At 36.5% G+C, this 26875-nt stretch overlaps 1 long non-coding RNA gene across 1 annotated transcript; it reads left to right on the plus strand.

The window, feature by feature from the left end:
- Positions 1-919: 919 nt before the first annotated feature.
- Positions 920-26875, plus strand: LOC141431632 (uncharacterized). The gene is made up of 3 exons (XR_012451738.1): positions 920-1020; positions 24684-25137; positions 25676-26875. It is a non-coding gene; the product is annotated as an uncharacterized lncRNA (long non-coding RNA).

The raw sequence follows: 26875 nt of genomic DNA on the forward strand, positions 1-26875 counted from the left end.
TGTCAAAATAATAATGTCATTTTTTTCAATTTTACGCGACTTCTTATCTTTTTTTTATATTATTTACGAGTATTTAAGGAAAACCCAATAACACAATATTTCCACCTCTGAAACAAAGGGCCATTTGATCAAATTCTAGAACTTGGGGACCATGAAGTTTTTTGAATGCGTGAAAATTTCAAATGTGTCCAGTGAAGGAATCTTGCGTTATATTTTCGACTCGCACTGGGCTCATGCGGTAACTTATACCTTAGCCTTCTCGTTGTAAGAAGAGATCTGTAGACGGTGCGTAGGTTGAAAATAGGGCTGAATGCTAAAATTCTGAGTCGGAATTGTGCTCTTCGTTTCATTTAAGTAGTTCGGCTTTTCCTATGTATAGAAATAAACATATACATATCCTATTTACTCATTATGTTACGTAATGGAATATGTTCGTGAAATCTGTCTAAAAATAGGTATAATATCCCACGTTCCTGCGTAGTCATGTTTAGTTCCAATTATGTGCTGTTCTTTTAACTTTTGATGACAGAAGAGTGTTGTGATGACGGAAGGGAAGCAAACAGATTACTAGTAGGATGATTTTTCCGCTCTTACCTTTTGAAAAGTCTGTGGTACATATTTAGTAGGTAACTTAAACTCCCAACCCATTACCACAAAGTAAGACGTAACGTGTGATAGCGGAGAAACGAAGGAAAATGTCGTAGTTTATTGATAATAGACCTCTTTAAAGTGAAGCCTAAATAAATTAGTTGGCAACTTGTTGAACGCTTCCTCTTTCTTCTAGCTAGGCTTGGATACGTCGCGCATATTAAAAAGGAGTTTCATTTATGTTTTTGAGACCAAAATGACGACACAGCTATAGTGGTAGCGTGTTGTGAAGGGTGCTGGGGCGGGCGAAGGGGCAGTCTGCCGCCCGACGCCGGTCGGCGCACACTCACTCACCGCGTCGCTAAAGCAGCAAAACTTCGCGAAGTGTTTATGTGGAATATGACAGTGTTTATGCATTCAGTTTAAAAAAAGGTAAAGTGAGTTGTTTTTTTTTTCCAAAGACAGTTTTTCGTAAATGGGAAAAGTTAAGTTGAATGAAGTTTGAATAGTTTTTGTAGAGGCTTTACATGTTTAATTATGTGTTTGATTAAAATAATATTAGTAAGATGGTGTACGGTGAAATTAGAGACCGGTTAACCGAGTGGTCAATGACCTTAAGTTGAAGCTAAGGGTGCAGGTTAAATTTTCGCGAGGGGAAGTTTACATAATTTTGTGTCGAAAATACAAACTGAAACATAGATGCACAGAAAAACCAGAAAAAGAGACCAGCGCTGGGAATCGAGCCCAGGTCCTCAGCATTCCGTAGTGCGTGCTATACCACTACATCACCACTGGACAGAAGTACAGACACAAATTTCTCAAATGCTATGTGTTTTTTATTTAGTCACTTAAGACTAGTCTAGATTAGACTAGTGTTTTCGATATGGGTTTTACGGGATGACCGTAAAAGTAACAAAATTTAGAGCTGAAATAAAAAATTCAAAAATACTTCAAAAACCAATCATAATTTTGTGTGTTTAATGATTTATTTTTATGTTAGTCACGGATATCATAAGTATATTTTTTTTTACTTTTTAAGAATGTAGGCACATTGAAAGGAGCTGGTTTGGGCGCTAAAATAACCAATTAGATTAAAAAAAATATATTGAAAAGTAAATTTTAATTTAATCTAGTAATCATTGATAACGTGATTGGTAATTGTGAAGTGATTACACAACTTGAAATTTATCTACTTACTAAATAGCAGATACGTAGAATACGTACTGAGGAGATACGTAGAAGAACAAGGGTCATCGACATAGCCAAGTGAATTAGCTCGTTGAAGTGGCAATGGGCGGGCCATATAGCACGGAGAGCGGATGGCCGTTGGGGCCGAAAAGTTCTCAAGTGGAGACCGCGGATCAGCAAGCGCAGCGTAGGACGTCCACCAATAAGATGGACAGATGACCTGGTTAAAGCTGCGGGTTCACGGTAGATGCAGGCCGCTGCCAACCGAAGCAACTGGAGGTCTGTGGGGGAGGCCTATGTCCAACAGTGGACGTCCTACGGCTGAGATGATGATGAAATAGCACAAATATCAACTTCGTCATTGTCATTTTTTATTAAAAATATGGTGAAAAAATCCACTAGGTTTTTTTTGGAACGCTCACTGCTACGTTTAAAATATGCTACCACTCATTTTTAATCAATCCTTTGAGTGGTTGCAGAACATTGTAAATATCTGGGTTTTAATCTAATACCAACTAATGAAGTCAGCTACGAAAGCAATGGTCAGCACGTCGGCATCTAATCTAATCTTCATTCTCCGCTTCTTTGTCATGTGTTACTAGATTACATATAATTTCCCCAGATTTTCCTCCTCCTAGTTTCTCTTGCCCAATTCCAACATCACACACACCCTCAGTCCACATAAAAATATGGTAACATCATTAGGGCAAGCATATACATAATTAGATCGTTATATCATACAACATAAATGATGGAGGTGATATCACCCTCATCTGAAAAGGTCAGCGACACATTACCGGCACTCGCTAGTCACTCAAGTCAGGGGGGGAATATGACCACTTATAATCATTACGAAGGCCGTTACGGGTGGCCTCTTTTGTTAAAAGATTGCCCGTGAGGAAACATTATGGTAAAATGAAGGAAAAATATCTATTTCGCCCTCATTTTATCATACCGCTTTAAAGGAATTGCAGAATAATTTATTATAAGGGCAGGTTGCGAGAAGAATTAAAAGCTGTAGCATCAAATTTGCAAGCATTTGGCCGTTTGTGCCGCGTTTGTAAAGGCTGAATACTTACTTGGACATGATGAGGCTTGGATTTATATAGTATCGTCTTGGATCCGAATTAGATGTAAAAAGGAATGTTGAGGAAAATATTTTTAATTGTATAAAAAAAACTAAATTTAACATTCCAAAGTATACTTTATTATGGATACTTGGCCTACATGAGCCAAACACATGTTGTGTATTTTAGCTGTCTTGTTGCTTACAGTATCATCAGTCTTCAAGAACTCACATCGATAAATAATAAATGAATGCTTGTTAAGTGGGGAAATGAAATATATTGGAAATCTGCTTATCGCGATCAGGCTACGTATTCAGTTTGCTATTGATTTATGTTTAGTTGAGAATACAAGGCAAATCTTACGTTTTAAGGATTTTCCACGTCAACCTCGAGGATATTCGTGTCGTTTTTTAGTACCATTAAATCGTATTTTTAATTTATAATACTCGCGTTTCTAATCAGCAGTTTTACACATTGTAGGTACGATGTCAAATCAATCCCAAACTTCAACATTTGCATTTATCCATATAATTATCTGTTTCATCACATCCAATACCAACGCGTTCATTGATGACTTCTGGAACCACAGTTCAATCAGAAGCGCTGTTCTTGCATCGCTGATTATATGGGACGCGAATTAAGTATAGACACGCATTTTTCATCCGTCTTTCGCAGATTTCTTTCACTGAATCTCCATTCACGGATAATGTTTTCAATTCAATTAAACGCGGTCAAAGGATCAATCACATCAAATTTAATAATCGTAAGAGCTCTTACCCGGCCAAGTTAATCAACGTGGTAAAAGAACATCAGAAAATAGGCCAAGTCGCTTCGGGGGTTAATTGTTTGTAAAATTTCCTTCTATTTGCACGTTTTGGACAATACAATGTGGAACGCGTATTTAGCTGATATTAAAATTTATCTAAGCTGAGCCGTGCCTGTTGTTTTAATATTAATAACGGTGTGGGAAGACAATGGAGCCAGTATTATCCATTAAACTCTTGACTTGGATCCCAAGGGTGGTGGATGATAGCGCTCGAATACGCTTGCTTTGCCCTCGTGTCAGTATATTGAGTTAAATGTGTCCCTGTTGTATCGCACATTATCATTTTGGTTGACATTAGAAGAAATATTCGTGCAACTAAAGTTGCTTTTAAGAAATTGAAATATCTAAAAGGTAAACATTATTTGTTTGTAGAGAAGTCTTCAAAATACTAAGTCATTTAAAAAAAATCTTACACTAAAGAGCTACACTATCTTTGATAACATTATGTTAGTAATATAAACTCATTGATGATTTATCCATCACTTACCTATACCTACCTATATTATAACTTAAAAAGCCGTGATTGCGCAGTGGTTTTATCTATGGCCTCTTAAGCAAGATGCCATAGCTATAGTACCTATATTGTTATGTAATTATTTATGTATGTAAACCCTTTATTGTACAAAAGAAAATAAACAAGACACAATTGACAAACTTTGAGATTTTTGTACAAAGGCGGACTGATCCCTTTAAGGGATCTCTACTAGTCAGTTATAGCTTAAATCTTTACCTATATAAATAAAATAAATAGCGATAAACGAATTCTCCGCGGATAGATTCGCGACCAACAGCTAGTTGATAATATCCATACTAATATTATTATAAATGCGAGAGTGTGTGTGTTTGTATGTTTGTCCGTCTTTCACGTCGAAACGAAGCGACGGATCGACGTGATTTTTGGCATAGATATAGTTTATGGGCCCGAGAGTGACATAGGCTACTTTTTGTTCCGAAAAAATGCACTGTTTCCGAGGGAAAAGCGCGCGATAACCGAATTCGACGCGGGCGAAGCCACGGGCAAAAGCTAGTAGGTAAATCAATAAAAATATCAATAAATACTTACCTCTTATTTAAAAGGACGATAATCTTATTTTACCTTGTTTGACATTAGATATAACTACTCTACTTCTTCTAAAAGAACAGGTTGGCACCCTTACTCTCCCTTGGTCTAACAAGGCATACCACACCACCGTTAAAGCTTATGTTTTAGTCTGTTATAGTTCTCGCAGGGCTCTAAAATTACTCAAGAGCTCATCCTGGCTCGTAGAATTAGTAAGGACATTTCCTATTACGCATATAGATTAACCTAGCTATGTTATGCAAACATGGTCTTTATTACGTATCTTATTTCTATCGTCAGAATAACGTATTAAACATGCCAAGTGCGTGTCGGGCCACGCGCAGAGGGTTCCGTACAAATATGCGACAAATCAGTATTAAGTTTACATCTTAATTATAAGTTACAGTAGGGTTTACAAAGCGTATGAAACTACATATGATAGGGTTTGGCTTTTATGCAACACGTCTATGTTAGTCTGACATTTGGTAGCATGGTTAACGTTGTTTTTTTTTTTAAATTAATTATTTAGATACAGTTTTACGTAATAGGTTTTACAAACTTGACCACTATTGGAAACCTCTGGGGTTTAAGTAATAGTTGGCGAGATAACGCAGTTGCTCTGGGGATGGACTCTGATTGAGTTAGAAACGTGTCAGCGAGTGTGGTGATTGTTGAGTTTTGTGTATGTTCTTACAGTGTGGAGGTGGAGGAGCTGTATGAACACACATTCGTTGCATAGACGTAGCTATCGTAAGGTCGCGTAATGTCATGCTTGAGTCCAATACATTTACTACACCCTTTTTATTAATATCCCGATATCGTGGGAATATTGGAATAAAAGGTAACAAAAATAATGCATTAGCATTATTCCCCAGCTTCCAAAGCTACCAAAATATCATCCAAAACTATTATACTTACCGTTTTAGCTAAAAGAATAACAACAAAAACTTTTTAATTCGTAATAATCAGTAGAATACTCTGACCGTGGGGCTTTAAATCCAGGGTTCGATTCTATGTATGTATGTAAATACTTTATTGTACATAAAACACAAAATAATAGAAAAAGAAAACAACAAAACAAAAGAGTACAAAGGCAAACTTATCCCTAAAAGGGATCTTTTCAAGCTAACCTATTCTAGTCGCATAACTGAGCTACTTTTGTTCTACTACTTTTTATAATATATCATTTGCTTTGGATAACAATGATAGCGATTTGCGTGCCTAATCGGATCCAGCAGGGCTATTACGGAACTCGCAACTCGAAGTTCGTATCGTACCGTCCCTCTCGCTCTCGTATTAAATAGTATAAGTGTCAGAGGGACCGCACCACACGAACTTCGAGTTTTGAGTTTCGTAGTAGCCCTGCTGGATTGCTGTCTCGAGAACAAGACATGAATTTAGATGCGGGTTAACGCAAGTTAATTGAATCTGTTTTGCTAGATGCCAGCCGATAATCGAGGAATATTGCATATAAAGTTGCAATTAAAAGTCACGTGGAATAAAACAGAAAAAAAAACAGAATCACACAAAACTCTATATGTAGTTAAAAGTTACAACGAATAAAATTTTACCGTGGGTTGCACCAAGTTACTGTAAAGATAACCTGCTTATAATTTGTAATCGAATCCCTTTGATTTGATTTTGGAAAGACGAGAAAAAAAACATCTCTACTTTAGAGAAAATATCCCTAAAAATTATCCACACGTTCCCGATAAAACGGGTCATGTCGAAGTGACAGCAGTCTGCCAAAGTGATCCTATAAATACTTACTAGTTCTTTTACCTTTCTGAGGTAGGTACTATGGAATTCAAAAATCAAATATTTTTGACACAAAACTGCGAGTAAAGCAGCTCAATTATTTAGCTTACGAATATTCGTAGTATGTTTCGTAGAAGTTTTCATAGTCGCGAGTCCTATTAATGTCCCATTGTCAAGACAACAATATGAAAGGTAAGGCCAGAATTATTAAACTACCCGTTAAAGTTGAGCATTACTTTGAAAAAAGTAAAAGTTTTAACAAAACCCAAGATCGGTTGAAAAGTTTGTAAGAAAAGGAGATTTTAGTCGAGCAAGTTGCAGAAGGGGCTCCATAAGTAGGGTCACAGGTCGAACTGAATCCATTAAGCAGTCTTTTATTTCAAGTGACAGCTACATGTATAGCCCTTGCGGAAGATGCGATTTCAATGTTCAATTCCTGTCAAAACGTTGTGCTCTAACTACAAAATCCTACTTATACCTAGGTACTTATCATGAATACCTTATAAAACAGTTGGAAGGATTTTAATTAATTTTGGTAGTAGATAGCTGGATCTCTACAATAACACAAGCGCTTTGTTTCAATATCCTTAAAATCCCGAAATCTCAACCGCGAACGATAATTCTCATGGAATTTAGTAATATCACATTGAATTTCATCTACCAGACTTACTGGTTTACAAACACGAGCGCAGTCATGAGTTAAAATAGTCCAATCTTATCGGTAACTCTTGATTTTTTACAATGCTTTTTCGCTCATATTCCACTACGTGAACATCAATATCTGATCTGATGATCTAGTGGAAGTTGTTATTTACGCAAGTCTACTACCTTTCACATGCATATTGGGTCGAATACGATGCCTTACGTATCAGCACGCTATAAGCTAATAAATGCTCGGTCCCATATATTTATCCTACCTAAAAGACCATCTTAAAAATTAATGGAATCTCATCCATATAAGTAATGTATAAAATCTCTTGGCTCTTCAAAAGTAAAATATGGTCCCCTAATGATTCACAATGTGGCGTGTTTGCCGAGATTCCTTTTGTTGAATAAACCACGAGTATACTCGTATTTAAGTAGTCCGCTTACAAATCCTCATTCGAAATAGTAATAAAAAAATCAAAGGTGCGTGTCCAGCCTCAAACCCAAGCACATTGGTTGAAAGCCATGGTTACCAGCCACTAAAACTTACTGAAATATCGAATAAATAAAAAAACATTCTTGTTTAAGTTTCTCCTAAATGTAGTGAAGTTACTAACCTATCTTATAAAATATCTATCCAACTAGAATCTTACTTTTGATGTAAAGTTCCGTATTGAAATCAAAAGTCCTGGGTACTTGAATGAATAATTATAAAATAATTTCGCCCCAGCCGTATCAATCACCAAACAACTTTCTGTTAAGAGCTGTTCCATTGTATTAGATATTTCTTATGCCACTATTTCTTTTGTGTAAATATTCTTGCCGTCTGCCAATAAGCACCTAAGGCTAATATTCACTAACAGCTTATCTGTGTCTGGCAGATTGACCACAAAGCCACAAACAAAAGGTATTGAGCCACCTCAATGTTAAGACCGCGGCCGGATAAGTAACTTATTCCACAGAAATGAGTGTGAACCCGCCTATATGTACAAGCGGCTTTTCTAACACATGGGTGCGGACTGAATTCAATTTCATATGTTTACTTTCCCTTCTATCTGTAACTCTGGCTTTGCCACTTATCTTTGGCTTTCTTTCGGTATTTTTGGTGTTAGTTTATACAGATTTCGTGACAAGATAGTATTGTGCATATTTTTATTGATTTATTTAGGTAAAATTTTAGAGTTTCAAATAACATAATATATAAACATTTGACAAAGAAGATAATAAATCTCAATATTAATACTCAACCAATCGATTTATTGATTACTAGCCTGTTATCCCTGACTCCGTCTGCGTAGAATTCGTTTATCGCTATCCCGCAGGAACTATACAATTTTCCGGGATAAAAACTATCCTATGTCCTTCTCCGGGACTCAAACTATCTGTATACCGATTCATCTAAATCAGTTCAGTGGTTTAAGCGTGATGAAGTAACAAACAAACAAACTTACGCATTTACAATATTAGTGGGATAGTAGGACTAATCCCACATACACTGACTAGCAAGCATACTACAAGTGATTCGTTCTTTTTACTCATCAGATAAAAAAATGTGCATGTAAATTTATACTTATAATGTCATAGTGTGTGTGTGGTGGTGTGGAGAGTAAGACAGCCGGTGAAATTACTGGCACTTGAGGTAACCCATCTTAGGCCTCTAGGTTGGCAACGCATCTGCAATCCCCCTGGTGTTGCAGGTGTCTATGGGCGGCGGTGACCTCTTACCATCAGGAGACCCACTTGCTCGATTGCCATCCAGTCAAATAAAAATAAAAAAGTTGTTTCAATGCAGGTTGGCGTGACCAAACAGTACCGAGCAACGTTTATGCAGTGAATTTTCTTGGAAATTGCCTTAGAGCAATGACCTGGCTATCGATTCTTAAATTTATGACCGCCCCATGAAAAATGCACGCTAATGGCTGAGTATTGTGATCAAAGTGAATTATATTCGTTGAAAATACATACCAACCTAAAGTAAGGTATACCGAGTGCCATCCACGAAGTCAAAATCTGTTACATTAATAACCCAACCTGCTAAAATTATTCCGGTTCAAAAAAAAATTCTTTTCATACAACTTAATTCGGCACACAATTTATCAGTAACAAATAAACAACTGACACTAACATTTGCTGCCTCTCTGAAACGTCAAATAAATTACAAATAAATCGTAGAAATAAATTACATTGCTGCTCGAGAAAATTAAAAAAAAAATTAGTTATATTTTTTCGATAAAACGGTTCGCCATTCTTATGGATGACACCCGTTGTAAGTATAAATAGTTCCCAAGTGCTTACAGGATTAAATAGGTCGTAAGTTGGTTCTATCGCTATCGGTTAAATGAAATGGAGCAGCAACAGTATCGCGATGTCGCCACCAGGCTGCCGTGCAGTACACGCCCGGTGTTTCGCTGTACCCTCAGCCAAATATGTGGTCTACCACCCTAAAGCTGATAATCGTTTGCATGCCATAAAACAATAATGCCAAATAGACGTGTCTGTTAACTTGAAAGTTCGACTTTAGCGACATATTCATTTGATAGGAACTGGTTTAAAAATTGGTAGACCACTTATTTGGCTGATGGCTAGAAATATTTCACTTCGTATGAAAATAACGGTACTTTGTAAATTCATATGTATGATACATACCATGTAGGTACTTTATGAATTTAGACAACGCGTTTATGTCTAGTAGGATATAGGAGAAGTATACGGCCAAATATTACAGAATTTTTAGGGTGTCGTACCTTTATACTTCAAAAGGGAAAACGAAAAATTTTAGTGCAACGATCGCCTTAAATTATTTTTATGTTGGTACAAAATTACACTATGTCCATAAAACAGCTTGCTGTGAGTGTCTCAAATACGAATTAATACTCGTATCTAAATTGGCTAGCTATCTCAATCCCGTTCCCGTGGGAATTTCGGAAAATTTATTCTTAGTGTATCTCGGTGATCTCCAAGTGCCAAATTTCAAGTTTGATTGCTTCAGTTAGCAACGTTACTTTTTAGGGTTCCGTAGTCAACTAGGAACCCTTATAGTTTACCATGTCTGTCCGTCTGTCATCTGTCCGCGGCTAAGCTCAGAGACTGTTAGTAATAGAAATCTGTAATTTGGTATGAATATACATATTAGTCACGCCGACAAAGTGGTGGACTAAAAAAAAACTAAATATTTTTTTTAGGGTTCCTCCCATAGACGTAAAGTAGGGGTGTTTTTTTTTAAATTTATTAAGGCAACAAACAGTCACATAGTTAATTAGTTTGTTCTCGACTTACCCTAAAGTGTGGGGTATCATTGGATTTAAAACCATTGTGGGGTTGCTAAGACGATTTTTCTATTATTCAGTTATCTGTTAGCGAAATATTCAATTTTAAAATGCAAATGTTCATTAAAATCGAACGGAACCTTATTTTGGGCGAGTCTGACGCGCTCTTGGTCGGTCTTTTAAGTACAGATTGGTATGTTAACTGATTTGATGTTTGAATGGCCGTGAAAGGACCGAATGCAGCAAATAATTATTAGTAGGTAACAGAGTTTTGAATAAACATAATTATTATCTCTGCCCAAACCTTTATACGATATATTTTCGGTACATTTTTACCTCTTTAATAAACATGAAAGATAAGGGCCGACTGCCTTCGTGATTTCTTGCTCTGTATAATATAAATACTAATGAGTAATTATTCTAAAATTTACATACTTCGTAGCAAGGTGTTTGGTAGTACATTAATATTAGGTAAGTATTTATTATATTAATATGAATAAACATTTAAAAGTGAACTTTCTGTATACGTTTCACGGTTTCATCCATGTCACCGTGTCGGGGTCATATTTTCCCAACTTTTATGAAACATCAGCTTACAGTGACGAATAGCACCCCCTTGTTTTCGTCAAGTCAACATTTTAAATGTTTATTTGCTAGAATGTCCACTGTGCACACACTGGGTAATTTTATACCTAGGTACTGCGTTTTACCCTTTTAGCGAGGGCGGGACATATTTACGTTCATGAAGCTAATGCTAATAGAGGTAGAAGACAACGTGGCAGTATATAGACCGCTTACTTTATCGACAGGGACAAGGTTTACCGTATTTAAATTATCAACAGTTGAAGTAGTAGGTAGTTAAGACAATGGAAACCTAATGTTTCGCCGACAAATGAATAGCAGATTTTTGTAAAATGCTTTCGTGTATCTGCCCGGCTATTGTAGTTTTTGTCAATCCAGTGTTTGGAAATGGCGAAGCCATAGTGGTTGGGAATGAAAAAAATCCGTTATTTTGAAAAACTCGCCAGATCTACACCTCGCAGAGCGACTACTATTATAAATACTGAAAAAAAATATCTATCGAGTAGGTAGGTAGTCAAGTCATATTATAATAAAAATAATAATTTAAGTCATAGATAAAACCTTTAGCAAATGCTAAAGTTTAAAGTACAATAACATTTCAAAGACGAAATTCAACTTAATTTCACTTCTGAAGTTTTAATTCCGAACCTAACAAATTTGTGGAGCACCGCGACTCTTAATTATATCAACATTCTGCCCGAAAGTTATTTGCATAAATCTATGAGATAATAATATCGAATTTACTTAATCTATAAGTAAGTAAAAGCAATAATATTATTCAGTTTATATCATCGATAAACTTTGACGCGATTCCTTGCAAATTAAGTTCAAATTTCTGTTTTCTATTACAATTGAATTATGAAGAAAATAAGTTAGGCTTACTTGGATTTCATTTCCAAATAATTTCGTGAACATTTAATTTTATTAAAGAAACAGTCCTATAAAATAAGCAAATACTTTCACCACACACTTTTGCAAGTGGTAGGACCTTGTGCAAGGTCCGCCCGGATTGCTACCACCATCTTGCTCGCTAATCCTTGCAGATGTTTATGTGCGGTGGTCTTACCATCAGGAGACCCACTTGCTCGTTTGCCATCCAGTCGAATAAAAAAAAACACAAGACACCAATCTCGTACCACACTAGTAAAAACTGGTTGAAGCTATTTAAAAAAAAAGAATATTTTGTTTACAAGAATTTGTTTTTTTTTTGCTTTAATTGTATTTATTAAGCACCTCTACTAATTCAAGAACTTAATCTACCCCGCAAGCATCTTCTGTCTCACTCACTCGGTTTTTGTATATAGATTTCTTAATTCGACTTTTACACCCATTTTCTCTGACTCTTGCATACAATTTTTTAGTCATATTCTTTCTTACAAATCTTCTCTTGACAGTTATAAATACACAACTAAAAATAAATAACCAAATAGGTACAATAATTGCAGCCGGTGAAATTACTGGCACTTGAGGTATCCCATCTTAGGCCTCTAGGTTGGCAACGCATCTGCAATCCCCCTGGTGTTGCAGGTGTCTATGGGCGGTGGTGATCTCTTATCATCAGGAGACCCTCTTGCTCGTTTGCCATCCAGTAGAATAAAAAAAAATAAAAAAAAATTAAAATTAATGCGCGAACATATATTTGTTCAATTCCTTTTTAGAGTTCCGTAGCCAAAATGGCAAAAACGGAACCCTTATAGTTTCGCCATGTCTGTCTGTCTGTCTATCTGTCTGTCCGTCCGCGGCTTTGCTCAGGGACTATCAGTGCTAGAAAGCTGTAATTTTGCACGAATATATATGTAAACTATGCCGACAAAATGGCACAATAAAAAAAATCAAAAAAAATTTTTTTAGAGTACCATAGACGTAAAGTGGGGGTGATTTTTATTTTCTCATCCAATCTTGTAGTGTGTGGTATCGTTGGATAGGTCTCTTAAGTCCGTTACGGGGTTGCGAAAACGATTTTTCAATTCAGTGATTAGTTTGCAAAATATTCAAGTGCAAATTTTCATTAAAATCGAGCGTCCCCCTATCCCCCCCCCTCTAAAATCTAAACCGGTGGGTGGAAAAATTTGAAAAAATTCAGGATGGTAGTAAGTATATCAAACTTACAAGGAAAAGTATAACGGTTAAGTTTTCTTGAGAATTATTAGTAGTTAAAGAGTAAATAGCAGCCTAAGGTATAAAATATACCTAAACTTGGAATATTCCGTACAAAATACGAAATCCTTAGAAAAATATTACTTAATTTTTTCGTAATGGCTACGGAACCCTATTTCGGGCGTGTCCGACACGCTCTTGGCCTGTTTTTATTTATATAACTTTATTGCAAAGCACCAAACTCTCCAGCACTATGCTACACATGACATTCAATACCGTATTAAGTCAAAATAAAACTGTATTGAATAATATTTTTAATCTAACCTCTACATAGAACTCATTACCTATGTAATACAGAATCATTTTGAGTTAATACGATATTAAATGTCATGTGCATGTATGTATATATAGATCTATGCCAAAGATCCTGATAAATATGAACGCAGAACGTCTAAGTTTTGAATAAGTTTGATGGGAAAATGCAAAGCTCTTAAGCTGGCAGTTCTGAAAGCTCTTGAACGCAAACCACTTCAGGAAAACCTAAGTTTACGCCATTTCAGGAACTTTAGTAACTCCTGAAAAATAAAAATAAAAGAATATCATCATTCTGTCTTGTAGGTAAGTATTTGAGTTTTACATAAATAAATAAAAAAATAACAAAAATATATTTTACATAGTTATCATTTACCAAGCAAGTCAAATAATAAAGCAAGTCAAGCATGGATCGAATAATAGTAGACGTCAAAATTCCAATTAAAAACTTAATTAACAAGACAATCGTTTTACCCGGAAACTCAATCCGCAACAAAATAAATGTTGAAACCTCGGAAACATTTTTGTCACACGACATCAAAGTATCCCTTTTATTTGGAAAACCGATATGAATGAAATCGTTCCGGCACTTTTTTCGCTCACTCAGCTCGAAATTGTCCCTTCCGATTGAGCATGTGCCATGCAACTCACTAGTCTGGAGTAGACATTTTACTGTTCTATGGGTAAGTACACGTAAAAGACTAAAAACATTATGTACCTAATTTATTACGTGCTCTAACGCCATCGTTAATGCAAAATTTTGTTCCATTAATACCCGACTGCTGGAAGGAGGGTTATTTTAAGAACTCTTAGGCTCCGTTCAGTTCAGACACGGCGGGAATCGCGCGGTTTTAGCGCACCGTCTCTTTCTCAAGCGCACTGAAAAGAAACGGTGCGCTTAAAACCGCGCGATTCCCGCCGCGTCTGAACGTAGCTTTGTGGTTTAAATATTTGAGGCCGTATTGTATAACGCGGTGACGTTTGCGATCGCATTCACCATCTCTATCTACCCTCGTCTTAAACCGTGTGACAAAAATGAAGCGGTGAAAGGTGAAAACGATTGTGATTCCAATTGTGTTAAAAAGTGTTCAGAGTCCCATTATTTCAAAAGGTACTCGTTATCTGGCGGCACGGTAGTGCCCCCGCCAAGACGATTTTTTTTTAGGTCAGGGAGACTAAACAGCTGGTTATTAACCTCGCACAGAATCAATTTGTCTAAAACACAAGGTAAATATTTTTTTATTTAACAAACTAGTACATAAGGTTTGGTTTACTAAAAAAAACAGAAAAAACAACAGGTAGTCAATCTCTAGTCTAGGTTCTGAAATAGGTAGGTACTTCTTCTTTGTTGTGTTCTTCATTCCTGAAGATCATGCCCGTCTTGATAAGCCTTTACGGAGACGTTGACGATCGGCTTCCACACCACTCTGTCCTCGGCCTGTTTCATAGCTGCAGGCAAAGTGAGCCCTGTGATCGTCTTAATTTGATCCGACCATCGGGTCGGGTTGGCGACCGTCCTCTGGACCTTTTCTCCTCTATTTTTCCTAGCACTACCAGTTTCTCGAGGTGGTCTGACTCCCTTCGAGCGATATCGCGAAAATAGCCGAGTATTCGCTGGTAGCAGGTCGTGGACAATCTGGTTCTGACATTCAGCTGGTCGAGAATGGATGTGTTGGTTCTTTTTGCTGTTCACGGTATGCGTAACATTCTCCTCCAACACCACATCTCAAAAGCTTGGATCTTTTCCGGTCAACCGCATGAATAGACCACGATTCAGAGCCATACAGAAAGATCGAGAAGACCAGAGATTGCACAAAGAGCCAATTTTTATCTTTGTGGTATTAGAGATGCTTCTGTCTGGCCAAATTCTAGTCATCTTGCTCTTTGCAGCTTTGGCCATTTGTGTGCGTCTGCAGATCTCTCCACTACAGCAGAAATATCTACTACTTATGCCTTCATTTATGAATTTTCAATGAACATTTTCGCTCAACACTAGAAGGACATCGTTAAATTTGCCTCTGCAAATTCTTAAATATGTTTTAAATTTAATTTCAATAATGCTTTCACTCTTGTCCCTGTTTAATAGATTCCATTCAAAACCCATTATGATTGTGGAATAGTCACACACGCGTAGTCTATTGTCTATCTCATTCCCGACAGCGCGAGCATTAGCGGTCGCGCGAGAATCTCCACAGGGATGGTTAACTTAATGGAAACTGCTGAATAGACCGCTTTATCGTATACCTTGTATGATATACATATACATGATTACAATTTGAGTGCTAAATGGATTTTACAATATAGGGATGTGCGTGTTGCAAATGTCGCTCAAGTGAGATTTAAAAGTAACAGGTGAGATTTTTAGCTGTGCCAGATATGACGGAAGAGTAAGATAAGCATATTCTCGCTCGACACACGAGCGAATAAACTCGCTGTGCGAAAAGCCCATGAAATTTTTCGTTTCTCCAGGTCCTTAACCCGTCACGCGTCCTAGAGACTACATGTAGTCTCTAGGTTTGAGTACTATTGGCACATTCCTCAATTTATTGTTTCACCTTTCATATTATTATTATTCATATTATGTCCCACTGTGGGCACAGGCCTCCTCGCAGAATCAGGTTTCATTGCGCTATAATTTTAAGGAAATTAAAAGATACAAAGTTAGTGTAACAAATGTAACATAGATATTTTTTTGCACATAAATTCCGAAAAACACAAAGCTATGAATCCGAACCCAGGACCTCATCAGAGATTATATAGGTCAAGTCAAACCAGTAGGCTTCGTTAAACTTAGAAACTTACTAGGAACTTATTATAATCTAATACAAGTAGATACCCTTAAATCATCTTCAAACCAATTGTTACGACCACGATCTGATATTTTCCCACTTATGTTATAAATGTGAAAGTTTGAAAGTCTGTTTGTTTGTTTGTTGGTTCGTTTGTTTGTTTGTTACGTCATTACGTCTAAACCACTGAACTGATTTAGATTAAATTCGGTACACAGATAGTTTAAATCTCGTAAAAGGACATATAGGATAGGTTTTATCCCGGAAAATTACGGAGATAAACGAATTTTGCGCGGACGGCGTCGCGGGTAACAGCTATTTGTAATGAAAGAGTAAACATCGGTGTTTGTCGGCATACTTGTTTGTTACAGCCACTCTTGTTAACTTAAATAAGTAATTGCCTGCTTCCGCGCTGCGAATACTGCCAGTATGACGTAGCCTAGAGTAGGTACTATTAAATATTATGTATGTCAAATTCCCTATACTACGAAGTGAAAAATTTCTACTTCGTATCTTGCCGTCCCGTTGACGCTAAATTTTAATACGAGAGTGAGGTATAGATAAAGGTAAACTCCAATTCAATAGAATCTGACAATCCTGTAGACACTTTCAGCCTAATAATATAAACACCGGGCTGCCTAAGGCTTTGTGATGTGACTATTATTCTTTTTTGATTCCTTTTAGATAATAATTGCAAACACAGGGACATATATAATCAAGTGTGCCCACGATAGGGTGTCTTAAATATATAGAAAATTGACAGATTCTATTGAATTGTACTTTAGTAGTGGGTTGTTTACCGCAACTCGACGTCCAAGTGCACCTCTTTAGCGTGAATTATTAAATATTATATTATTTATGCACCGTAAATATTTTCTTCGAGAATTCAGTTCCGTGTACATACTACCACTACCAGGCAATAGTAACACAAAAAAAAAACAATAAAACCTCTCCCACCACGGCCCGTCACCGAGGGAGAAAATGACCACCACCCTCGAGCCAAGAAGCTGGAGGAGACCCTTGCCAAGAGGCAAACTGAATTGCACCCAATTCAGAATAAAGGGGCTTATTATTATTATTATTATTATACATACTACCACGGACATCTCCGCCTAATATTTTATTTTCTAATGTCCAGTACATTTACATATATTATTACATACAATTATTGTGGGTGTTGTATCCGAAGATCAACTTGCGCTTCTCCTTGTCCTTACCTGCTAACTCGCCGCTTTATGAAAAGTGACTATTTTTCCGCTAGATCAGCCATACTCAACCTTTTAGGGTTTCGTACCTCAAAAGAAATATTTTTAAAATTACATTTAAGCTTTTTTGCTGACTGTACTTTTTGTTGACTGTACTTTCATTGTCATCCAAACTACATTTCTGTATCAAATTTCAAGTCGATGCCATTAACCGTTGAGGAGTTCCGTTCTGCGGAGACGATCCTGGCCGGACTACCAGAATGTCACTACCAGATTATTGTATTGGCACGCAATGCCAAATTTCAAGTCAGTTCGACTACCTACTGGAAATTGGTCGAATTTAACTTGCAAGATTAGACTACAGACAGACAACGGGACAGGTGAAACTAAATAAAAGCTTGTAAAAATAAAACCTTCGTGACTCGTGTGTCCATCTATCTGCATGGAACAGTCAATTTGTTCCGAAACTACTGGATCTACTTACCTACAGTAAGTTGTCAAAGTACGTGGCAGATTTTTTGGATAAACAAATATTACTTGTATGCTTGTATGTTATAAACAACTATCAAAAAATATTCTTTCTTTATAGAAAATTTGCAACAAATAGCAATCAATCAAGTTGAATAAACATCTGTTAGTTTAACGTCAGTGTTGCCAGCACTTAATAGCCTCTCACAACATTTTACACCGTCTCGTTTCTTGAACCTGAGACATGTTAATTCCATATAGACATTGAATGCTCATAGTAATAGATCGGCATTTCAAGAGAAAGAGCAATGTAATACGGGCGAGATAGATCATGCCTGTTATGAACCTCTCAGAACCTAGAAATATCCATATCCAAAAAAAATGCTGAGGATCGAACCCGGGTTTTTATAGTTGATTCCAGACGCATGCTTGCCCGTACACTAGCCACAAAGGTTAGCATACGCGGCGAAATTTCCCAATGTATTCTCGAGGCACATGTCATATACGAGTAGGTACCTAACTTGTATGTGAGAGCTAGATTTGATTTTGATAATGTCCAGCCAAGTTGAAGAAATAATTTATCTCTCGACTACTCTATATAATAATAACAATAAAATATGTAATACCTAATGCCCTTATCTCTCGATTGGCGAAACACCCGCACGCTCTTATCGGGGCGGAGAAAAGGCGCTGTGTATAAGGAACGATTCCTCTGTTATTTCCGCTCCAACAATATCGCACAAAAATTGATACTTACAACGTTCACGAGTTAGTGGGTTGTTGCTGTACCAGTAAGCCTAAAGCTGCATTATTGGGTAATAATAAATTATGTTGCTCTTTGTTTTTTGACCTCCGACGCAAAAAAGGGGTATTATAAGTTTGACACTAAATGCCTGGCTGTCTGTGGCAACGTCTTCGATTTTGATGCGATTTTTTACGTGAAAGCGAGTTTTCTTGCGCTGGTTCTTAGATATTATGCATTAGAATCGGTTCAGGCAATTTTGAAACTTTGAACTTTGAAATGAAAACGTCGCGAGTTTGTCAGCTTTTTTTTAAGTTGGTGAGGTTACCGAAGGCGGTGAAGATCGTAATTTGGTGTGGAGCTAGTGTGAAACCCTGGAAAGGTTAGGTTGGTTTTTATTTCAGCGAGTGCGCGATAAATGAATTCTGGGCAAACAAAGTCGTGGGCAACAGCTATCAATATAATTATATTTAGAGGTTCACAGCCAAATATTCTAGCTGTAAAAAATATTTTGAAACTAATTGTAATTAAAATCTTATACATATATGTAAATACCGACATAGCTGTAAAAATATGCAAGTTGAAGGGTCACATTGCTCGAAAAACAGATACAACCGTTGGGGTTGAAAAGTTTTCGAGTGGCGACTGCGAACCGGAAGATAAAGCGTTGGCAGACCTCACACTAGGTGGACTGATGACATTGTGAGAATTGCTAGCAACTGGTGTGGATGCAAGTGGCGAATTGTTTTAGTTGTAGAATCGTGGCGTTCTAGGGGGAGGCCTTTGTTAAGCTAGCAGTGGACGTCATCCGGCTGATTATGATGATAACATATAAATAACTAGTAAAACGATAAGTATATAACACGCGGTCACAGGCATTTGTATTAAAAAATTGTGAAAGCTCTCTGATGGAAAAACATTTTTACGATACATTATTAAAAGGCCTTTTATCCCGGGGCGTAACCCGGGAATCACATAATAAATGTTTTTTTCCACAATAAAATCCATCAAAAGTGCGTTAAACCTCCATGTTGTGCCAGATTTTCATTTACTAACTAGTCTAGACAAGAATCCTGAAGCACAAATGTTTAATCCATGGTTTGTAATACGGACTAAGTAATTACCAACGACTGGTATCTACGAACCTCTCGTTCCGTCGTGTTTGCGCTAAATTGTTTACACTAAGGGCTAATTAACAACGCCTGTGAGCACATAGGTAGATAAACATCTCGCAAATGAGTATATCTAAGTATTCTTAAGCTGTACCTGTCAGTAATTTAATAAACGTTCGCATCGCAACTAAGAACTAAAAGAGGAGTAGAAATGCCATGCGAGCTAAAAACGCGAATGCGTCTATATGTAATTTTATGGCTTAAAGCAATAATATTTACTTTTTCACCTCGGTCTGTAATTAAGTAAATTGAATTTTTGAACAAATATGAATTACTACAGGAATCGAAAGAGTTTTGCCTCCTCAACATGGGAAAATATTTATTACCTATCATTTATTTCTCCATATTTTAAAAAATATAAAAGAATAAAAAATATAGTTGAATTTTCCAACACTACCACAGAATAGATATGATTCCTTTGCCTTTTCCACCAGAAAAAGGAGCTCTCATAATTTTGACAACTTCTACGTCAGATTTCCGTGATCTTTTTGTTAATATTTTTTTTATTTTTTTTTATTCGACTGGATGGCAAACGAGCAAGTGGATCTCCTGATGGTAAGAGATGACCGCCGCCCATAAACATCTGCAACACCAGGGGTATTGCAGATGCGTTGCCAACCTAGAGGCCTAAGATGGGATACCTCAAGTGCCAGTAATTTCACCGGCTGTCTTAATCTCCACGCCGAAACACAACAGTGCAAGCACTGCTGCTTCACGGCAGGATTAGCGAGCAAGATGGTGGTAGCAATCCGAGCGGACCTTGCACAAGGTCCTACCATCTGCTGCTGCAATAGAGACTAGACAAAAGTAATGGATTTATTTTGTGGTAGTTTTGGAGTTATGCCCTTTTAGAATAAGCACATCTTAAAAAAATATTGTAATAAATTAATTAGGTAATAATCGTAGCGAAATTTTAAAAATATTAGCGTCTTTCTCTTTCCAACCAGAATACAGAGAACGAATCATAGAAATATGAAAAATAGGTTTTTGCGGAGAGGACTATTTATTTATTTTGGTTTTTTGGATATGAGCAAAGCATTTGACCGCGTTGACCATGATATTCTTTTAAAAAAAATGGAGTTATATGGGATACGAGGTAAAGCATACGACTGGGTACAAAATTACTTGGTTGGTAGAATGCAGTGCATAGAAATCGAAAGAGTCACCAAGAAACACAAGAATGCCATTACTAAAGAAACAATTAGATCTAGTTTTCTGCCAAACAAGATTGGAATACCTCAAGGTAGCATTCTCGGACCACTACTATTTCTAATTGCAATTAACGATTTCCCAATGCTTTGAATCATGACTGCATCCTTTTCGCTGACGACTCTACTCTTATAATTAAAGGTGACCACAAAAACATCTCGGTATTTGAAAAAAACGTAAATAGTACACTATCGGACGCCATCAACTGGCTAAATAACAATAATCTGAAAGTTAACCTGACTAAGACTAAAGCTATGCAATTTGGTCCGTATAATGCAAAGCCACTACCCATGCAAATTAGATACAACCTTTCAAGCATAGAAACGGTTGATTTTGTGTCCTTCTTAGGCTTCAACATCGACAAAAATTTGAATTGGAAGCATCACGTTAACCAGGTCTGCAAGAAATTGGCTAGATTTGTGTTTGCCTTAAGAAAGCTGAAACAAACAATAACGCCAGAAGCAGCTATCACAGCATACCATGGTTATGTCTCCTCTGTTCTAAGCTATGGATTATTGCTGTGGGGAAATTCCGTTGAGGTTGAAAGAGCTTTTAAATTCAGAAAAAGTGTATTCGCGCTCTCGATAATGCAGGGACTCTGGATAGCTGCAAACCATTATTTAAAAAGTTTAATATACTTCCGCTCCCATGCATGTATACAAAAGAAGCATGTCTTTTGTCAGAGACAATACGTGTTACTTCACTCGACGTACAGAAGCGAGTTCTCGGCACGTAAGGGCTCAATACAGGAGCCTTTTATGTCAGCCTCCTTGCCACACCTCCATCTATAGGAAAAACTGTTACAATATGAGTATAGTCCTCTATAATAGCTTGCCTGAAGATATTAAACTACAGAGCAAGCAAAGATTCAAATCTAAATTAATCGATTGGCTACAACATAAATGTTTTTACAGTGTAAAAGAATATTTGGCAGATAACGGGTGATGTTTATTTTAGGTAATTTTATTTGACTTAATGTGTTTATGGCATGGGTATTTCATTTGTGAACGACTATTAGTGGACATTAGACCTGTATAAACGAATAATATATTTTAACGATAATTATTATAATTGTAAAATTTAATGTGTTAATAATTTGCACGCCTGCATGCAGGTTGGATACAATGGACAAGAAGACTGTAACACCATTTATACTGTATTCTAGCAAATAAACGATTCGAACGAATCGATTTAAACATAATTAAATACGGCGATTGATAAGTACCTACCTAACTGCAGTCTTAAGTCAAAAGACGATATCTAAAAAAACACTTGAATTATTTACACCATCCGATGCAAAATGTTTTAAGCTATACAATGGTATAAAGAACTCAAAGGTGTTTTTTTTTTTGCTTCAAGAGGACAGTATAATCTAATAAAATGTTTGAAAATACGAAAAACGCTTATGCTCATTGGCGCTTATGTCGATTGTAGAAGGAACTATATACACGATAACATATTTATTCCTAAATGAGTTTTGTCTAACTATTCTTAAGCTGTACCTGCTAGTAATTTAATAAACGTTCACAACAGACCCAAAACTTATATTAGATTGAAAGCTTTAAGCCCCTACCCGTGTAGGGCAACTACACAAACCTAGTTAATGACTGAACCGATCCGGAGCCGTCGACGGGCGATTTATCACGCCATGTATGGACGAGTCCGGTGACTCGCCAGAACCGGAATACCCGAATTTAGGCCAATTTTGCGTAAATATTTATTACGTAAATAGCCATATTAGCCCCTTAAGGCGCTCCTTTTTTCGTAATCGATATTCCGTTACGTGACTCAAGTTATTTGGTATCGTTAAGCCGTGAAATTACGGAGGCATTGTGTGCGTGTCCTGTCCTTGTGTGCTGTGGAAGCAAATTGATGTTGACGTAAGACCATCCTACATTTGTTTAATCGTACAGCGCTGTAAAAAAAGGGAGGTAGCCATAAAAATTGTGGCATCTAGCGTAGTGTGGTACGCAGAGGATCGTGGGTTCAATCCCAGGTTTGCATCTCTGGAGTTTTTCCATGAGCTCAGTTTTACGAGCTTTTCTGTAAAAGAAAACACTATTAGGCAACCTATATAGCTGTGAATCAATTTCATGCTGTGTTTGAAGTTAAGATTCCCTCTGGGCCCGCATGAGAGCCACAACCTAAGCCCTTCTTTTTTTTTGAGAGATGATCTGTGCCCAGCAGTAGTACGTAAAATATGTCTATAAGCTTGAGATGGTGATGACGATAGCATCGTAAGTAATAATAATACGAGTAATAATTAACACCTAAGTACTTCATTATCAAACTAACCAGATCAGGCATTCGTCTGGGGGCATCATTCGCGCAACTCAATATTATTCAAGGGGATAGAAGTAGAAGTTTCTCAAAATTATCTGCATCGTGAAATGGAACAAATTCTTGATTTTGTGTAAAGTTTTACGTATTGTATCCTAGTCAAGATACATCACGCATATCATGATATGTACAATTTCGTTCCCCAGAGCCACAAACCATTTATTATTCGCAGAAAAAATGAAGATCTTCTAAATTGTTCCTTATTTTGTTTGTCCTTGCGAATTTTATATTACCGAAGATGGAATGTTTTCCAAGTTGAGTTTTTACTATTGCACGTACATTATTTTTAACAAGTTTCAGTAAAGAATTGATAGGGATAAATGCGAAAGGCAAAAAAAACGAGTTTGGCACGATTCGGTGGCGCAATTGTTTTAATCAAACGCTCGCGACGGATATTAGCAAGCCGAACAATTGCAGATTCCAACAAAATGGCTCCTTACAAGAAATTGTTTCGCTTGAACAGAGAAATATTATATTTTTCGTTTGATTTCGCTCGTAGCTGCGCAATGCGTTGTATAACTTATTGTTTGTGAAATTGCCTGTTTAAAGCTGGAGTTAGATGTGCACAATCAACCTCATTTCAGTGTTGTTGTCTCGTATACCTACCTACGGAGAGTTAGTTTGTGTACACCAATTTTTAAAATTTCACTAGAAGGCCTGCCTTTGTCGAACGTTTCTTTCTCTTATAATATCGCCATATCATCATTTAATATTAATCGAAATCAGGGTATATAAGCTTAAAAGAATGTCGAAAATTAAAAGAAAATCCTTGATTTAACATAAAGACAATCTATATAATTTTATCTATATTGATTTAAACAAAAGCTTAAACAACAAAATATGCCGAGAGTCTGTGTTTTGTCTGGGTTATTATTGCATTAAAAATAAACCCACCTATTTCCTACAGGATTTCACCAGGTAGTAAAGTGCGGGATGCGAAGAGTATTTTCCGCTAAAACGCTTGACATATCGTCAATCGTTTATTTTATTGCCATATATTGGGCAGAAAAACACGAAAATACCTATCTCAATGAAGGGTTGAGCAATAAATTATTTGGGCCTCGAGCAAAAAAGAATGAGTTCCAAACCAATTTATCCGTTATTATAAACCACAAGGAAAAACCTGTATGCCAATATAATATTTTTCACAAAAAGTACACAGGGCAAGGTTCCAGCCATGCAAATCATTTTAATGGATAATTAACTCTCAAGGGAGAAACATTTTGCACATTTTTTTTACTGAATTACGGGACATTTGAAGCTAATATTTAATTTTGTTACTTTGACATTTTTCTTACTCGGCTTTGAGTTTGTCCCCACAAAATACGGCGCTGCTTTCAAATTTTTCACAAGACTCCTTTTGTTTCAGAAACGGCCCCAGTTACACCAAGCGTGGCGTTGAGAACTCAATAAAACAATGTTGAAAAGATGCTTAAAGATGCAAAATATTTTTTTGTGAACATAAACCATGATTCCCCTTTAAGAGAACGCGCAGAATGCGACCTGGGTGTCCCGGACTAACGTGATGCAACTTGTAATGCTAAATTTCCTAATCATGTTCGACATAGTGTTCATATTCTTTCTGTTCCTGATCGCGGTGACGTGTGTGATGAATTATATGCCTGGGAAAAGCAAGCGGCAAGAAGTGATTGAGGAAGAAGTGGATGACGACGTGATTCCGCCGCCTCCGTTGTTCGATGATGACTGCTTGCCTTCGACCAGTCGCGACACGTATGTCGTGATACCGCCGCCGATGGACCACGTCGCAAACGCTAAAGACGGATGTCCCATACACGTGGTGTAGTATAAGCACTGAATAATATGTAAGAAATCATTCTTTAACCAATTTGTACCTACGTTAAAATAAAATAAATTGAACGGATATGATCGTATTTGGAGAACTTTTAAATGTTGAGATTTTACATACATAATCTGTTCTCTTTAGTTAATTGTATTTTTATTTATCTTCAAAGTTTCAATGAAGAAATATCTCTGAGTCTGAGTCTTTTACATACCTCACATGTATCGTTCTAAATTAAAGGAACTTTTCATTAACTATTGCAACAGAAATTACTGTGTGAGTGCTTGCCAAATTTGAATTGGAAACATTATATATATCATTCCTTTTTGCATGTTCTCTGAGATAAAAATATGTAGACATATAAAATTGCGACAGTTTACTTACAGTACTTATATTTCAAGTAATATTTGGAAATAAATACTCTCCATTTTCATAGAATAACATTGAGCCTTCATAACAATTTGTAATAGTTTTCCTCCCGATATTATTGTGGGGATAAACTGAATTGGTTCTTGCGTGTAATGTGATTTATTTAATAATTTCAGTTTCGTCTATTTCAGATCAACGTAGGAGTTTATTAAGAAGAAGCCTTATGAGAATGTAGATGTCGAAAACAAAATGTAGGCATTTTTTACCAATTTGTCATGTATAAGTAAAATTTCTTGTTATATAAGACTAAAAGGTGGAATTTGGGACTCAAGTGAATTGTACGAACACTGAGTAGTTCAATATATCGGGAAGATACCATGTGATTTTGCGAACGCATTCGCTCTCCGAGGAAAGTGGACGTGCGACATATACTCGTTGTTTTGGATCGATATAAGTAGGCACACTTAGCGTGTAAGGAACCGATTGTGTAGTTTTAACACTTAACGCCTAAATTATTGCTTAACTTTATATTTATTAGTGAGCAAACTGATCTCAATTACGTTTGCCTATGCAGTTTCTTTCATAACCATTCATTATTGACTATACAACTAACGGTAGATTAGTTTGTTACAAACTACTATTGTTTTGTTTTGCTATTGTACCAAAGGTACGTTCTGTGCAAAGTGTTCACATTTCGTGTACTACAAGTGCTTGTTTAAGATAAATGTGACTGAATAATAGGTAACATAGATAAGATTTATATGTTATAGTAAAAACCGTACGCTCTACTTAAGCTTGTAATTCTTGATAGGTTGTAAATTATGAATTGAAAATTGGTTTTTTTTGTTCTTCCAGTCACTTGGATTTTCATTAATTTGTATTGTTATTTTAAAGCTCCAATTATTTTAAAGGCATTTTGCCGCAGCTGGTGTTAAATTCAAAGCTAAAACATGATTGATTGATTAATCAGCTTTCGTAGCTACAATACATGTTATTAATCTTTTAAAAATATTAATTGATTAAATTATCTTCAAAACCACTCAATTTTTTTCAAAAGAAAGCAAATAATAATGACACGGAGATAGATTTGTATTTGATTGATGAGATATCGAAAAACAATGTTGATAATACACATTTCCAATGAAAACCAGCTTATAATTTCACAGTAAAACCAGCAACTTATTTTCATTAACATGAACGACTAACGTACTAATGAACTAAAATAATTTCCTTGCTCACCCGCGACCTTACAATAGCTAAGCTTATGCAAAATATGCGTGTTCATGCAGTTCCTCCACCTCCACACTGTAAGAACACACACAAATCACACAAACCCATCTATCACCACCACCACACTACACTGACGCGTTTTGAACTCAAACAGAGCTCAT

Source organism: Choristoneura fumiferana, chromosome 10, assembly GCF_025370935.1.
Source record: "Choristoneura fumiferana chromosome 10, NRCan_CFum_1, whole genome shotgun sequence".
Classification (NCBI taxonomy): Eukaryota; Metazoa; Arthropoda; class Insecta; order Lepidoptera; family Tortricidae; genus Choristoneura; species Choristoneura fumiferana.